Genomic DNA, 17,187 nt, shown 5'->3' with positions numbered 1-17,187 from the left:
CACAGTCCATAAACACACATTGGTAGGTGGATTGGTGACTCGAAATTGTCCGTAGGTGTGAATGTGTGTGTGTTTCTGTGTTGCCCTGTGAAGGACTGGCGCCCCCTCCAGGGTGTATTCCCGCCTTGCGCCCAATGATTCCAGGTAGGCTCTGGACCCACCGCGACCCTGAACTGGATAAGGGTTACAGATAATGAATGAATGAATGAATGAACTTTCTGGCTTGCTCTAGAGAAGTGCTATATAAATAAAGATTTACTTATTTACAAACAGGAATCGCTGGCTTTGAAAACTACAGCTGTGGTGGTAAAGTTAGGCGCTGTTTACTCATCGTGTATGATTTGTTGTTGTTGTTGTTGTTTGGACTTAACACGGCTCCGCCCCTAGTTCTTACAGAGCAGTATTACTTGCTGCACATCCAGCTTTTCCACTGAAAATTTGTGTCTGCCATCGGCCCAAAGAGCATTTAAACCCCTTCAAAAACACCTCGAGTTAAAGTTACGAACTGCTGTTGTGAGTCCGATAAAAATAAACATGAAAGCTGCTGTGGCTGTTTGTGCTGGATTTGAATGAGCCCTGCATTTCCTGGTGATTGAGAAGTCTCTGGCCAATCAGGGCTCTGCAGGGTTTACACCTCACCATTTAGTACCTACTCGGCACGGCTGGAACCCAGAGTGAGCTGGGACTGAAAACTTACCCGGTTCCAGGACCAGATTTGGCCGGTGGAAAAGCAAAATAGCGACGAGTCGAGTCGAGTAGGTTCCATGCAGTGGAAAAGCACCATTAAAGCAGCAGTAACAACATAATACCTTGTTTAATATTTATTGACATCTACATTTATCTGGTTCATGTTTTCGTTGATTTTCATTTGTTGATATGTTTTGAAACTGTCAGTTACTCAGTTGCAGCTGATAAAAATGCTGCTGATGATTAGAGCAATAGATGACAAGAGAACACATTATGTTCCATTGACTCTTGCTGAAAGTAAAGAATGTAAACTGTGTAAACTGTGTTTTAGTTACAGAACCCCTCACTGCCATTCATGTCAATTGTGTCAGTGTTGTGCAATGGCAGCTGGAGACTGCTTCGCTATCACTCTATTAGTCGGCTAACCGTCGTGTCAGACTGACTTGTTTTGGCAGAGTGCTCCAAATCTGAGATGTTATCGAGGCCTTTTGCTGTTCAGGGGACTTACTCCCGTGGGCCACTCTCAAATGTGTGTGTGTGTGTGTGTGTGTTTCTCTCTTGACACTGCCAGCACTGTGACAATGATAAATGCAGAACATGGGGACACATTAAAGCAGAAGGCTCTGGTCAGTGTCAGGCCTTTCTTCACTGTGTCAACCTAAACAAACAGGCTCACACCCAAGGAAATGCTAATTGCGCCTCCAGAGATGGGTCCATAGAGCTGAGCTGAGATAGAGCTGCTGTTTATGGGCTCTTCAGCTGTCCCTTACAGCTCTGAACACACTCACACACACTGAACACACACAGACAAGCTTTTACACACTCTTTTTAACCTCTTTAGTCAACCACCTGCCCTCTAGCCCCTTGTGATCCCTTCACCTTCTATAACTGCTGACTGGTGTAAGAGGGTCCTTCCTGTGATGCACCAAATCTCTGATACATCTTACAATTTCAGATTTTTAAAGTTAGTGGAGGTTAAGTGAACTAGCTACTCTTTAAAAGAAACAAAATAATCCTTCTGCCCTAGTGTGAGTGAATGAGTGTGTATGCCCAGTTTGGTACATTTTGTTATTTGGTTTTCTGTTTCTAAACAAAGAACAATGCAGACACAAAACACACAAAACAAATAAGACACAGATGTATGTGTTGTGGGCGCACCGTGGTGCAGCAGGTAGTGTCTCTGTCACAGCTCCAGGGTCCTGGAGGTTGTGGGTTCTAGTCCCGCTCTGGGTGACTGTCTGTGAGGAGTGTGGTTTGTTCTCCCTGTGTCTGCGTGGGTTTCTTCTGGATGACTGTCTGTGAGGAGTGTGGTGTGTTCTCCCTGTGTCTGCGTAGGTTTCCTCCGGGTGACTGTCTGTGAGGAGTGTGGTGTGTTCTCTCTGTGTCTGCTTGGGTTTCCTCTGGGTTACTGTCTGTGAGGAGTGTGGTGTGTTCTCCCTGTGTCTGCGTGGGTTTCCTCCGGGTGACTGTCTGTGAGGAGTGTGGTGTGTTCTCCCTGTGTCTGTGTGGGTTTCCTCCGGGTGACTGACTGTGAGGAGTGTGGTGTGTTCTCCCTGTGTCTTGCGTAGGTTTCCTCCGGGTGACTGTCTGTGAGGAGTGTGGTGTGTTCTCTCTGTGTCTGCGTAGGTTTCCTCCGGGTGACTGTCTGTGAGGAGTGTGGTGTGTTCTCCCTGTGTCTGCGTAGGTTTCCTCCGGGTGACTGTCTGTGAGGAGTGTGGTGTGTTCTCTCTGTGTCTGCTTGGGTTTCCTCTGGGTTACTGTCTGTGAGGAGTGTGGTGTGTTCTCCCTGTGTCTGCGTGGGTTTCCTCCGGGTGACTGTCTGTGAGGAGTGTGGTGTGTTCTCCCTGTGTCTGTGTGGGTTTCCTCCGGGTGACTGACTGTGAGGAGTGTGGTGTGTTCTCCCTGTGTCTTGCGTAGGTTTCCTCCGGGTGACTGTCTGTGAGGAGTGTGGTGTGTTCTCTCTGTGTCTGCTTGGGTTTCCTCTGGGTTACTGTCTGTGAGGAGTGTGGTGTGTTCTCTCTTTGTCTGTGTGGGTTTCTTCCACACTCCACACCACACTCCTCACAGTCACCCGGACACTATAATACACAATTTCCCTGCACATGAAGAGATTTACAGTTCACTTTATCCCATGGCCTGAGACACTTCCTGTATGGATTCTTACAAAACTGAATATTTACACAATGTGTAAATATTGTTCACACTAAAATAAACAAAGACTTAGCAACTGTAGTGTGTGACCTCAGACTGCTGAGGTCTCTGATTGGTTGGGAGCCGATTACACAGTGGCTAATGGGTTGCCCCTAATGATTCTTTCAGTCAGGTGGCTGGAGCAGTGAGAGAAGAATGGCTTAACTGGAAATGAAGTGGCAAGCTTCAGGCTTTGGCCCTTACTGTGGCCTAGCGGAGGTGTGAAAGGCTAATGACATTCTTCCCCAGTCTAGCGGTCTACTCCGAGGACTTCCTGCCTCCTCATTAACCCAACAAGCCAAAGCAGGAACTCAGTATCATCACTGCCAAACCTGGCTCCTCCTGCTCCATATCATCATAATAAGATCTGGATGTTAAAAGGGTGGGGTGTTAGAGAACCACTCTAGCTAACATACAAGTTACAGAGTGTTTACCAAATAGGAACCTGTTTCATGCGACTGACTGTGGTGCACTCATCTTTATCAAACGAGTATTCATTTCTAAAATACAGAGCTCTATTTCAGGAAATTACTAGGATACGTTTAAATGAAAAGAGCTGCATTTCTCATCTGATACCTTTAAATATAAACCTGTCACAAAGGAACACTGTAGGTTGTTTTTAATGTGCCGTTTTAATGATGTCTCAAAATGTGAGGAACCCTTCAGAGTTTACAGGAACTCGTGATAATAAACAAGTAGAATGCCCATTACTATTTCCTAGACAGATTTTTCTAAACTGAGGTTCATTAAAAAATATCATTCATTAAACAGACTTTCTTAAAATGACCATTCACTCACTCTTTAAATAATCTTTTGAGATGTGAAGCACCTCACGTAACTGATCATTCGCTCACATACTTTTTGTAAGTGCTCCAAAAGGGTTTGCAATTCAAAGACACTATCTGTTCAATTTCAAAGAGCCTCTGTGTGGTACGAAGAGCCCTTAGCATTTTATTCCTAAAACATTTAGGAACCTCTAGTTGTTGAGGTAAGAAAAGTACAGCATACATTGTAAAGAGTTACTTTTACATAGAACATTTAAATAATAAAAATAAAAACTTAAACAGTTTCCTCACTCACAGGAATCTTAAACTACCTCCCACAGAAATGTTGGATTCCATCTGCTTCCTTTGTTTAAAGGTGTATTTAGGGTGGGGCGATACAGCAGACAAAGATATCACCCTCAAATATTTAATTTTCAGCTAATATCAGTAATTATTGATTAGCTGATTATAATAATGAACAGGATTAAATACTGATTTAAAACACTATATTAAAATTAGTCGCCTTATTTTGACCACTTTTTAATCACGTAAAAAACACTCAAATAAAAGGTTTACAGAAAGATAAAGAAATGATCTCATATTTATTTACACATTAAATAAAGAAAGCAGGTAAAAATAAACTTGAGGTAAACTGATGAATATTAATGAGGCATTAAATAAACAAACATTAAAGACATTAAAGAAAGAGTCTGAGGCACGATTCATCAACTGCATCAAAGATCAACTACACTCTTAAACATAAAGCTGCTACAAAGTAGTCTTTAAGCGATGCCATAGAAGAACCACTCTTTGGTTCCATACAGAACCATGTTTGTTAATAATGTATAAATGGGTAAAGAACATTAAGATCAAGTGATGTATTTTTAAATATTTAAAGGTTCTACATATTCACACATCTCTTAAACAAGCATGGTTCTTTATGGAAGCAAAAGTGGTTCTTCTATGGCATCGCTCAAAGAACCCTTTGTAGTGGAACATCTCTAGCAACGAACTTTGCAAAAAGCAGTAAATAAAATGAGATCAAACATCAACATGAAATAAATTGTATTAAACACAAAATTACTACCCAATAGCCTTCAGATACTAGACATGGCTTCAATTCAAACTGTGAACAAAGAGGAAGAGTTAGTTGCCTCTCTCTGGTATTAACTCCTTTTTTCATTTTTGTTGTTTTCTCGCTCTTGTTCAGGACAGTTTCCTCCACAGTTCACACACACAACAGTTCACTGGGCAACACACTCACACCTACGAACAATTTTGAGTCTCCCATCCACCTACCAACATGTGTTTTTGGAGCGTGGGAGGAAACCGCAGCACCCGGAGGAAACCCACGCAGACACAGAGAGAACACACTACACTCCTCACAGACAGTCACCCAGAGGAAACCCACGCAGACACAGGGAGAACACACCACAGTCCTCACAGACAGTCACCCGGAGGAAACCCACGCAGACACAGGGAGAACACACCACACTCCTCACAGACAGTCACCCGGAGGAAACCCACGCAAACACAGGGAGAACACACCACACTCCTCACAGACAGTCACCCGGAGGAAACCCACGCAAACACAGGGAGAACACACCACACTCCTCACAGACAGTCACCCGGAGGAAACCCACGCAGACACAGGGAGAACACACCACACTGCTCACAGTCACCCGAAGGAAACCCACACAGACACAGGGAGAACACACCACACTCCTCACAGACAGTCATCCGGAGCGGGACTCGAACCCACAACCTCTAGGACCCTGGAGCTGTGACAGAGACACTACCTGCTGCGCAATCTGTTCATTTATGAAGTAAAAAATACCCCATTGCGATATTGCTAATGCTTCCCCAATGCTAATGCTAAATGCGCTTTAGTTTACGTGAAATTAAAGTAAGGTGAAAAGTTCAGGGCACCCTTGGCTGTGTTGGCTTTGTGTTTTATACTACAAATAATTTGTTTGTTTTCTTGTGCATTTATTTAGCTTTTAAATGACAAATTATAGTATTGATAAGTTACAAATTTTAAATTCTAAATAAATCACAGAACTTTCTTGAGGGTGCTATGGGGGTGCTATATTTGTAGTGCTATAGGGCATATAAGTGCATATAAGTATGTAGTGCTATAGGGGGTGCTATGGTTATCCTGGGGGGGCCCCTTTCTGGCACTGCCCATGGTACTGGCAGACCTTCTAAAGCTAAGAAGACACTGGACTGATAGCTCTTGTTACTGAGCAGTTGTTTGAATGTTGTGTTGCTGTCCCCAGAGCTCAGCTGTCACACAGAATTGCGGCTGCCTCGGCCAGAGCAGGGCCTAATTGGAAAATAATTTAGTTTTTCATACGTCCACTTTTACGCTGGCATTTTATGCCTTTTTGAAACCGTCTGCTAAAAGCACTAATATTTATTAGATTCATTTACTCACAGTCAAACGAGATACAAATCAGCTGTAAGCATTTCTGAATATTCCAACAGCTCTCTGTGTAGGCGTCTCTGATTGGCTGCGAGGGAACATTATTGTCTTGGCTTGATTTTATTGTACTGAATGTGGATTAAGTAATGCGTCGGAAGCCGGCTTTTAATTTCTCTATCTGTCTCTGCACTTGGTGTTTTTATTACTACTAATTTATGGCTTGTGGTTTGTGCGGGGAGCCGCACTCGTTTATGGAGTAATAAGGGAATCTATTTAATGTGGCTGCCGCTAGGATCCGGTGTGAATTGAAAGCATGAATCAAGCGAGCTGATTAAAGCGGATTCTCTCGCGCCAGCTTTTAAGCGTGCTTAATTTCGCTCTCTCTATAAATAATACAATTATTTCTCATAGAGTTAAGGGAAGGCTCACACACATGCTGTGTTTGCATCTGGCGTGACAGCGATACGGAAAAAGACTGTTTCAATTTTGTGTTTTGGAAATAGTTCTGAAAGATATTATTATGGCCACTCGCTAATGAATCATCTTAAGGCTGGTCCAGTCCATCTGGGAGGGTTTGTATGAAAGTCAGTGGCTCCAGTACACTTGTCCCACTGTGGTTAAGTGTTAGTGAGTTGGCCTACAGTTGTGGAAAAGCTTATGGAACAAAGGACTACAGTCACTAAAGAACACTCAATAACCCTTTACTTGAGGGAGTGAATATAGAATTCCAACTGTTCATTGACTACTCATCATTTACATATTTACTAATTGCTTAGTAGCTGATGAACTACTGTGTAATTAGTATTTACATTTACAATTACTTACATACCGTTCTTAATTACTAAGTATTTAATCGGTAATTCACTAATTACTAATACTTAATACACACATATCCCAGTAAACAAGGAACGTCCCTGGACGTTCAAAATGGGTCTAAAAGTAGTCTGTCCGTCAAGGACATATTTTAAACGTCAATGGACGTCCAAACTCCATCTTAATAAGTTAGTTATCAAGTGGTGACCAATCGATAACGTCAGTGGATGTCCAAAATGCGTTTTATACAAGTAATTTATTTCGGGACCAATTAATAACGTCAATGGACGTCCAAAATACGTCTAATAGTCGTCTTTTCAATGTCTGTGTTTGGACGTCTTTTCAACTTTCATTTTCAACCTTAAGAGAACGTTGATTAGACGGCAGTCATTACGTTATTTCAACGTTGAATCAACGGCTAAATGTTTACTGGGAATAAGGAACTAGTATCTCGCTCTTTAGTTTGTCATTAGTTCATACTGTACTCATTAATTATGTACGTACTAATTGCTATGCGCTGCTGTGTGTTAACTCTGGAAGAACTGACTTTATAATTACTACTCACTACTTAAGCCCCAGTTCTGTTAATGCTCAGTTAATTTAGCTACAGTTTCGTTCTCACATTATTTCCTCCACTGTGCAGTTCCCACCTTCATTCACTACCACACTCTCCTCACAGCTGTTTTTACATTTTCACAATTAATTACTCTTTATGTTCTATTATTTATTAATTACAGTGTAATTAGTCAGGTACAGGTTGCTGGTAAGTGGTTGGCGAGGTATAACAGATAACACTGCTGCCCTCCACACCACAGACCAGGGTTATAATCCCAGCTCAGTCAGAAACACCATGCTCTATCATTAAAGGTCCTTGGGCAAGACTCCTAATGCTGCATTTGCCTATATTTGTACCATGATTACATTAATTGTACAAATATTAACAAGTTAAAATTATGCACAAATAATGGGTAAATAATGACTAATTGAAATATCACTTACACCGCCTCAGATAAAATGTCACACTAAAATCTAATATAAGTGAACAACAGCTTTTTATTCCAGTTGCTACCATTTTACAAACACATGTGGAGAGAAGAGTGCATAAGCCTCGCTTCCCCTCCTTGGACAGAAAGTAACAGAAAAGAGCAAGAAGGCCGAAGACAAGCTCTGTGTGAGGTTCTAATCAGGAGAGCTGGACGTCTGGAGGAAGCCTGAAGAGGAAACGGATTTGGACTTAATTCACACTGCCCTCGTCTTTCTCTGAATGAAGTGGACAGAAAGTGGAAGATGCTGCTCTGCAGTTAATAATCTTTTAAAATCCCTTTTGTCTTCAGCCTAGTCTTTTTTGTCACAGCTTTCTCTTCAAAAGTCAATGCTCCTGCTCAGGGATAATGGTGACGGGGCAGATCAACACGATACATGTTTTTATTATTAAAACAACATGCCATTTCAAGGATTTGAAATTAGGATTGTTTTAAGTCTTATTTTTTTATTCACTAAATCTGATATGAGACACAGGCGGCGCAGTGGAGCAGCAGGTAGTGTCTCTGTCACAGCTCCAGGGTCCTGGAGGTTGTAGGTTTGAGTCTCGCTCCTGGTGACTGTCTGTGAGGAGTGTGGTGTGTTCTCTCTGTGTCTGCGTGGGTTTCCTCCGGGTGACTGTCTGTGAGGAGTGTGGTGTGTTCTCCCTGTGTCTGCGTGGGTTTCCTCTGGGTGACTGTCTGTGAGGAGTGTGGTGTGTTCTCTCTGTGTCTGCGTGGGTTTCCTCCGGGTGACTGTCTGTGAGGAGTGTGGTGTGTTCTCCCTGTGTCTGCGTGAGTTTCCTCTGGGTGACTGTCTATGAGGAGTGTGGTGTGTTCTCCCTGTGTCTGCGTGGGCTTCCTCTGGGTGCTCCGGTTTCCTCCCACGCTCCAAAAACACACGTTGGTAGGTGGATTGGAGACTCAAAAAAGTGTCCATAGGTGTGAGTGTGTGAGTGAATGTGTGAGTGTGTGTCGCTCTGTGAAGGACTGCCTTCCCCTCCAGGGTGTGTTACTGCCTTGTGCCCAGTGATTCCGGGTAGGCACCGTACCCACAGTGACCCAGATCTGGATAAGGGCTACAGACAATGAATGAATGATATTAAACACTTCTAAATGATCCATTCAGCATCCTTAAGCTTTACTCTTTACAACTTGTATTAGTGAATAACTGAATGCCTTTTTTATGAAAACCCTACTTGTATTATTAGCTGTAATAAATGACCAACACGTTGCTAAATTAGTAATCTAAATTCAGACTGTAATAGTGTATAACTGGCAGAATTTTATGTCTACTGCTTCTAGGTGGGATCAGGTGATTTCTGGAATATACTGCATTAACGCTCGTTTGATAAGTCATTGATACTTAATGACATGTTACAATATATGGCTTTATTGATCAATAATTAAGTGTTTAAAAAGCACTAAATACATCTGCAATTAATCTATTTGCATCACAGGTTCAGTGACTAATAAAATACTTAATGAATAAACCATTCTGTATATTATTATATTATTATTATTATTATTATTATTATTATTATTATTATCATCATTATAAGCAGTAGTAATAAGTCTATAAACCTCAGTATTAAATGAGTGTTAACCACAGTGTGGGAGACGTTGTCCTCAGTGAGCACTGTCCACTGCTCAGCAGCATACTTATCTATTCCTTTACAAATGTCCAACATATGTTCTCAGAAACACGATGTTCAGTGCGGTCCTCCATGCTGTATCAACACTGGACTGGACGATCTTCATTAACTGGCCATCTAAGCAGTGTTGTGTACACTCATGCATGTCCAATGAAGTGTCCAAAGCTAAACTAAATGCCCAGTAATTATAAAATAATAGGATTTCGTCCACGCTTGGGAGACTTCTACTTAACATTCTCTGCCTCTGCCAGCGGGCCAAAGTCAAAATGGAGCTCTGAAGGATTTAATATAAAAAGTTGATACAGGCGAGGAGGGAAACAGAGAGAGAAAGGAGGGTGGGGTGGGGGTGGGGGGGTAAAATAATAGTCGTGCCCTCTCTATTAGGACTAAGAGGTTCCGTCTCCTCAGGAAGGTGGTCATTTAGTAATGGTGCTCACTCAGCCTAATCAATGGTTTAGGCAGCACTGAACCATAAAATAAAAAGAGAAGGGAAAAAAAGATATCAGACGAGGGGCTCCTGATTGGGGGTTAATTGGATATAATTGGAATTTATACTATACAGTGGACGACTCATTAAGAACACATTGGAAACTAATGTCGTTTGAGTTCAGGTCATTTAACCGGTTTGGTCGGAGGAAGGAGGGAGGAGGAAAAAGAAAGTAATAACGATTTGCCAGAAGTAGTAGACAGGATGGTCAAGATTCTCGTACGCTAGCCCCCCCACCACACACACATATGTTATAACACCTACCATAGACCTACACCAACATATATAAAAGCTCATTCCAGTCTGTTATAAGGGCTGCTTATTTACAAAAGGTGAACTGGGAATGGTCTTTTAGTTAAGTGTAATTTCACTCTGAGACCAGATTGTTTATTTTAGCTGTGTCATACTTCCAGTCTCTGCAACATACACTGAGCAAAGTCTCTCTTCACCCCAGAAAGTGTCAGATCTACCTTATGGATGAATAATATCTGCCACATCAATATCACACCAGACCTTTATATAAATGCTGCCTACTGGGATAAATGTTGATGATTGTCCATGTCTGTGACAGCTGCCATGTTACGTGTACAGTGTCATGAACATGACTCTACAGTAAAGTGCTACCAGTTACATTTTCCTTTGTGAATCGCAGCACAGACTCCAGTGAGAATGCCTGGGCAGGATCTCTACAGATAGCTATTAGGCTACACCTGTAATATGATAATAAAAATTTTTACGTCGCTCTGGACAAGGGTATCAAAGGTGTTATTCATTCATTCATTCATTGTCTGTAACCCTTATCCAATACAGGGTCGCGGTGGGTCCAGAGCCTACCTGGAATCATCGGGCGCAAGGCGGGAATACACCCTGGAGGGGGCACCAGTCCTTCACAGGGCAACACACACTCACACATTCACTCACACTTTTGAGTCGCCAATCCACCTACCAATGTGTGTTTTTGGACTGTGGGAGGAAACCGGAGCAACCAGAGGAAACCCACACAGACACAGGGAGAACACACCACACTCCTCACAGACAGTCACCCGGAGGAAACCCACGCAGACACAGAGAGAACACACCACACTCCTCACAGACAGTCACCCGGAGGAAACCCACGCAGACACAGAGAGAACACACCACACTCCTCACAGACAGTCACCTGGAGGAAACCCACGCAGACACAGGGAGAACACACCACACTCCTCACAGACAGTCACCCGGAGGAAACCCACACAGACACAGGGAGAACACACCACACTCCTCACAGACAGTCACCCGGAGCGGGAATCAAACCCACAACCTCCAGGTTCCTGGAGCTGTGTGACTGCGACCCCTACCTGCTGCGCCACCGTGCCGCCCTCAAAGGTATTAAAGCTGGCTAAATTACTGAATGACCCAGTTGACCACACCCTTTAAGAAAACAACCAAATACCATTTATTTCAGTGGTGTTTGGAGAAGGTGATTTGTCTTAAAACAGTTTTTTGTTATTTTTACATCTCTTACATCTCAATAGCAAGCATTAAATCAAATGCTCTGAGGACATAAATAAACAGTCATTTTCTGTGCAGGCCTCAAGACTCTACGTCCAGCATCCAGCCCTGTGCATTCGTGTGTTTTAGGGGAGTGGCTTTAGGAGGCTGAAAGTAGGGGGTGGGACTTTTTCGATTGGATTTTTTGAAAGTTTGGTTTTTCTCTGATTTTGGCTCAGATCAGATTTGGAGGACAGCAAACAGCTCGTAGACAGTACATGATTAGGACAAGAAGGCGAAAAATACAGCTGACCATTAAGAGATCAGCTGAATCTCAGAGGTCTCCTTCCACCCTACGTAGTGCACAGGTTATAAAATAACGTGTCCTATTTTAAATTATAAAATTCTATTTGGGTGTAAGCTTCACATCTTTCAGTCAAACTAGTGCCCTCTCTGTGTGTTGTATTTTAGTTTCATAATCTGTGAAGTGCACTGTGTAGGGAGTATGCAACTATTTGGGATGCAGATCAAGCCACTACATTGTTGTTTTGCAGCGATGGCATAGGCGACAGCACTAAAGCACGTACAGACAAGAAGATGCACAAAATATGATTTGAAAAAAACATTTGACATGTTCACATGGCCTTGAAAAAATCAGATCTGAGTCACATTAAGTGAAAATAATAAAAGATTTGATTCGCTCAGCATGGCAATGTGCAGGTAGCCTTTCGGGTTTCTACGAAATCACCTCCTCCAGCTTCAAGTGAATGAAATTGCTTTCATTCCCAGTACTCCTCAGCATGACCAGCTGAACCAGCCTCTGTTGGCACCAGTGGGCTCCTCGGTGTGCCCCATTTGCTATTCCAGTTCCATTAAGGCTGGGAAGAATGGAGGATTGGACCTCACAACACATCCATCTAACCCTTCACATGTTTGAGTGAGCCAAGCCAAGCTCATGAAGAGAGAGAAAGAGTAGAAACAACTGGCAATGGGGCAGAGTGGGGGTGGGGGGTGTGGGGGGTAGAAAGACAGAGGGAGAGAGACAGAAAGAGAAAGAGCTGTGAGGGAAGCTCTGAAGAGGGTGGGGCTGGGGTGGGTGGTTGGGGGGGCCGTATGTGGCGATGAACTGGAAGCTGGTATGTTTTATCAGCCACCGCACTGGTGGCGTTTAGCCGTCTGAAATGAGCCGCCGAGCTCTGGGAATAGAGCCTAGCCGCCGCGGCGCTCCCCAAATCCTCCCAGAGAAGAATATCAGCTCCTCTCACACGCCTCTGCGAGACGCCCGCGGCTCGGCGCTGAAAACTATCTCTATTGTCCAGTTTGATTGCCTGAATCAAACTGATTTACTGCAAATCCATCGGAGCTTTGATAAATCTATTACAGTTTCATTTCGCTGATTTCATTAACGTGAATAAAACCCAGCCATGCTTTCTGCATAACTGCCTTTTAATGGCCTGGCCCTGTCACCTGCCTGCGTATTAATCCCTCTGACTTATTGCTCCACAGAGGCAATGAGTAATGGGTATTTGAATGTGATCACCGCAGTACAATGCAATTAAGGCAGCAGTACTGTTCTATGCCTTTAATCCTGAACTAATTTGAATTGCAGTTTGATAGCACTGTGAATCCTGCATAATTATGTAGGGTGCATATTAAAGCGAGTGACAAAGCGCAGAGCTGGCTCTTTAACTGAGCCCAGCCAGAGGCAGAGGGCCAGGGCCTGGAGGGACAGAGGGATGGAGGGGAGACGGCAGCCAGGTAGAGCCCGGCCTGGGCTCCGGCAGCTGGGTCTGAGGAAAAAGGGCTCAATTACGGCTGAGGGAGAGGACGTTTGACACAGACATCTCTCTCCCACGGCCCAAATTCAGGAGCAGTGTAGCTGTGTCATCTTACCCCAGAGGCACGGATACATCAAGTGTGAATTAGAGAGGGGGAGCTTGTAGCTCAGCTTAAGGGGATGTTACGTCTCCTTAAAGAGAGGGGAATCTTACACGTCTCCCAGGGCAGGTGTCACTTAAGAAAATATCTGACAGCTTGGGATTTAATTGCGGTCACCTTAGCCATCACAGATCAGAATTTTATTCCACTTAATGACACTGGCTTGCTTCTAAGATATAATGCACTCACACACACATATATATATATATATCCCCCGTTCCAAACTCTGTACAAAACATTCAAATTGTCTGCTAACACATGTATCTATAAAGACATTAATAACATGCTATAACACGTTAATATAAACACGTATTAATTGAATGCATTACATTATAAAATGATGTACATTTGTCAATGTAAGACTGTGGTGCCTATAGTCCACCTTTAAAAAGCTGTAATACGTACATGCTGTTGCCTCCATTCCACCTTAAATGCCATGCAGTCACATTCTGGTGGCTACCAGACTAGGGTTGACCTCAGCTCATGTGTGTGGCAAGTTCACAGCCATGATGTTATTCATGATAACACACTCCCTCATGTTACAGAGCTTAACTAGTCCACTTCATAACACTGATCTTCTTGATCGTGTCTTTGAACCAAGCTGTTTCCTCCAGTCCAGCACCGCTGAAATGCACAGGGTGTGAGAAACACAACGAGGCAAAGCCTGGATGAAGAAGAGAAGAAGGGAAGAAGAGAAGGAATGCTGGCTAAATTAAGCCATTGTGACTAAAAATCCTTCTTTAATAAGGTTCATGCTGTCTACAACTTCATCATCCTCCCCCTGAATGATAATTACTTTATTCAATCATGTTCGAGGTTTTAGTGGAAGCTAGCATTGATTGATTAACTTCAATTACCATGCTTGCATTTGCATAGATAAAAACTGCTTTTCAATTTGTGAGTGGCACGCGGGGTGGGGGACCCTGGCTGGGAATTTGCATTTCAATGCGAGGTGTCGGCAGGGAAAGGTGGGAGAGGGGTCTGACCGCCACCGAGCCCTTTCTGCTCCACTGCCCCAAACGCTCCGGCTACACTCCCCCCATAAACACTCTTTGTTATGATGCTGGCTTGTGGCAGTGGCCACGTGGAAAGGGAGGTGGGGGGGGGGCACATGGCTCTGCTCGGCCCGTGTGATACACCGTTATACTTTACACTGTGTTGGCACACTTCACTAATGAACACCAAACTTTCCTCAGACCTCAATACAGCTTTCCACTGTACAACACAGCCCTAACATTGTTGTACCAAGACACTGCCTCTACGTGGACGATCATGATTGATGACTTGGATCAGCCTCCGTTATCAGTGCTGTCACTCAGGCTCTGTCTACATGTTTGTGCTTTTTAATCGCCTTTAATTGACAATGATACTGAAAATAGGCCTGTCTACATTCATTCAGACCCGGTTTTAACATCTACGTCATCACAGCAGCTTACTTTCATTTTCCACTTACCACAGCAAATCTGCAGCGGCCAAAAATGGACAATGCTACAGTCATTCCAGAAAGAAATGTCAATGAAACTGCATTGTAATGGAAATGATGTTAAAAAAAAATGGAAAAGTTAGAAAAGTCTATCAAAAAATCTATCAAGAAAATACTTTGATTCTATTGGATTCAAGATATTTCCCTAAGTAATATTGGACTCCAACTGCATGAACTTTCAGCACCAAAACAAAGCCAACTGAAGCTTAAATATTGTGCAGAATATATGATTTTTTTTTTTTACTAAAGATAAAACTAAATAATGTGCTTTTATGACTTATAAACATACATGTTAGGAGCAGGGGCGGTGTGTTCATTAGAGCGATGGGGCGATACAGGGCCAAAATGAAAAGGGAGGATTTTTTTTCTTTGGTTGTTCTACAGTAAAAACCCATGACTCTGTATTAACCAAGCTCTGCTAAACGGTTTGTCCCGCCTCTAAATATCGCAGTCCAATCAGTGTTAGGTTTTGTTCTGTGCAGTCTCTTTTCTGGGCAATTTCAAGATGGTGGAAAATCGCCCCAGACTCCCCTCAAAAACTCTCATGTTAAGGCTCTTTTTCTGAGCTGCAGAGCCTTCAGTTCATTCTCAGTGGGTTCCGGGAGCTCGCACCAATGTACTTTCTTCATATACAAGGTGAGGTTTGTTCCAAACGGCCCCCTACGCTATTCCCTACAATGCTCACTATGTAGTGAAGTATATAGTGATTAGGGCACTGATTAATTTTGGGCACAACCCTGTGCTGGAGCAGCCAGAGCCGTGTAGAGAGAGCAGTTAGCGATCTGTTCAGTACAACTTCCATAAACTTCACAACACTCTTTATTCATGAACTCCTGCTCCTAAAATAACATCTCTGAAAACTGAAGAGTGAAAAGTGTGTAGAGTTTTATATGTGAACTTGGATTCTCTTCAAAATATCTGTGAGGGCGACTCAATGGCAATTTATTAATTAATGAGTTTATTACTTAATTAAAGAAGACCTTTATAATGAACTCCTGGATAAAGCTCTCTACTAACACAGTACAGTGTGTAGATAAAGAGAAACCTTTATGAATCTAGAGGTTACTGGTGGTATTTCTACACGAGATGACCAAAGAAATAAAACTCTTCAACGTTAGATGACACTTTAAAGTTTTATTCCTGATAAATTTGTACAGTGCAATGTGGCAGACGTCTAGATCGCTAGCTCTTAATATGTCCAGTGAACACGTCACCTTACCAGTTAGCGCAACTATTGCCACCCCCCGGGAGAGTCTAGCACAAAACCTTTGCCAAATCTGTTCTGTTCTGTCCATGTTGTTGTTATTTTACTATACAGACCTATCATACTGAGGGGTTAAACTGGAATTAGGAACAACCCTTGACAATGGGAGGGGCATGAGGTCATGAAATAACACTTTCTAATATGTTAGAGATGGTATAATTAGGGGTTTTTTTTTTCAATTGCCTTTCCTCTAAGCAGTTAGGAGTCTTCAGATGGTGCACAATCATGAACATGAATGAAACTCCAGAGGTATGCCAAGTATGTAATAGTTTAGAAATTGTTTATTTTATACTATGACAAAGTTCTAACAAAATTGTAAGCCATACAATGATACTGCATTGTTATTACAACATGTGTTAAAAAATGATATTTATTGAGAGGGTCTTGAAGCCTCTGGGCGGCGCTCTGAAGGATGGAGCAGGATTGAGAGGAGGAGAGATAGCGCTGAGCAGTGCTGGGATTGCTCTCACATTTGTATGCTTGTTTGGCTCTGATTAATGTCACCTAAAAGCGGTGTCTTCCCAATCCAGGAGCCGCACCTTCATTTGCATGATTTTTTTGTGCTGGGTGCAAACGTTTTGTTTTTCGGCGAGGGGGAGGGGGGGCTCTAAATGAGCACGCGCCTCTCAGCTTTTGTCGCTCTAAGAGTTGACTGATTTGACTCGCGTTTTTGCGATGCAACACTCAGGCAGAGGTACACCTGTGAGATATGCAAATGTCCCCTGCACACGCGCTAATGACCTTATTTATTTTAATTTCCAAAGTTGGAATTAGCATTAGAGCGACTAAATGAACTGGAAGTTAATAATAATCATCGGTGCCGCTGGCGCTTAACAAGTGGGCCTAGGCTGCTTAGCTGGCTCGTCGGTGGTCCGCTCGACAGGCTGAAGCTGAAAGCAGGCAACTGGCTCGATTAATCAAGAACATCCAGGAGCATAATCAGCTAGTCTTGCCTGGAAGGCAATCTCCCCAGATGTTGCATGCGGTGAGGT

This window comes from Hoplias malabaricus, chromosome 12, assembly GCF_029633855.1.
Source record: "Hoplias malabaricus isolate fHopMal1 chromosome 12, fHopMal1.hap1, whole genome shotgun sequence".
In the NCBI taxonomy this organism is placed as follows: domain Eukaryota; kingdom Metazoa; phylum Chordata; class Actinopteri; order Characiformes; family Erythrinidae; genus Hoplias; species Hoplias malabaricus.
The sequence above is the reverse complement of the archived record's forward strand: the minus strand, read 5'-3'. Positions refer to the sequence as shown.